The sequence below is a fragment of the Penaeus vannamei genome, chromosome 12, assembly GCF_042767895.1.
Source record: "Penaeus vannamei isolate JL-2024 chromosome 12, ASM4276789v1, whole genome shotgun sequence".
Classification (NCBI taxonomy): domain Eukaryota; kingdom Metazoa; phylum Arthropoda; class Malacostraca; order Decapoda; family Penaeidae; genus Penaeus; species Penaeus vannamei.
Window position 1 is genome coordinate 46,389,065 of NC_091560.1, and position 1,575 is coordinate 46,390,639.

The following is a 1,575-nucleotide window of genomic DNA, read 5'->3' on the forward strand; positions in this document are numbered from 1 at the left end:
ATATATATATATATATATATATATATATATATATATATTTCCACTCATGTATCCAAAGCCCATCCCAACAGCACCCCCCCCCCCGGCCCGCAGAGCAACAGAGCCAAGGGCCGCAATTTCGCTCCGCAAGACGAGGCTTCGGCTGCTCCCTGATCCGACCCCGATAGCGTGTTGCTTCTCAGGACTCGCCGCTTCAGGGAATCAGACAGGGGTGACGGGGCGAGGGGAGGAGGGGAAGGGGGAAGGGGCGAGGGGAGGGTGGAGAGGGAAGGGTGGAGAGGCGAGGGGGGAAGGGGGGAAGGGGGGAGAAGGGTAGAGAGGGAAGGGGGAAGGGGGAAGGGGAAGGGGGAAGGGGAGGGGGGAGGGGGAGTGGGGGAGAGGGAAGGGGAAGGGTGGAGGAGGAAGGGGAACGCAATGGTGGAGAGGAGGGGAAGGGGAGGGGGATTGTGGGGGGAAAAGAAATAAGGGATATAGGGGGGGAGAGGAGGTGGGCAGAGGATGTAGGGGGGGGAGAAGGAAGAGGGAGGGGAGAAGATGTGGGGAGTGGAGTGCTTTAGGGGGGAGGGGAGAGGAGAGAAAGACTGCAGAGCCATGGGGAATTGAGGAGAGAGACAGACAGACAGACACAGTCAGTCAGACAGGAAAACAAAGAAAAAGACAAAGATAAGAAACGAGAAAAAAAATAGTAAGACATTCAGACAGACAGACAGCCAGGCACACACAGAAAGACAGTCCCAGATTAATATCAAACAAGAAACAACACAACCACAGCACCAACAGATAGATAGAGATAGAGATAGATAGACGGAGAGAGAGTGGGGGAGAAAAGAGAATAAATAGACGGAGAGAGAGAGAGAGAGAGAGAGAGAGAGAGAGAGAGAGAGAGAGAGAGAGAGAGAGAGAGAGAGAGAGATAGAGAGAGAGAGAGAGAGAGAGAGAGAGAGAGAGAGAGAGAGAGAGAGAGGAGAAGAGAGAGAGAGAGCAATAAGAAAGACTATTCCTAGTGACTCACTTCCTGCAAAAATATACACAATTTTTTTTCTTTTTTGTTTGTCATATTCCTTTCATGTTGTCTGTCTGGGTTTGTGAATGGAGTAAAGGCGGATAAATGGGAGAAGGGGAAGAGAGGGAGAAGGAGTGGAAGGGTGAGAGAAAATCTTTTTTTATTATCATTACCAATTATTAGTGATGATGGTGGTTATTACAATTATCGTCCTTAATACCATTATAACAAATATGTTTATGGTATTTCTATTCATAACTATCTTATAATTTCTGTGGTCATAAGAAATACAACAACAATTTAGGCATGAGGATACAACAATAGTTACCTTCATGGTGATTATGCTGTCACCACACACACACACACACACACACAACACACACACACACACACACACACACACACACACACACACACAACACACACACACACACACAACACACACACACGCACGCACACACACACACACACCACACACACACACACACACACACACACACACACACACAACACACACACACACACACACGTATATATATATATATATATATATATATATATATATATATATA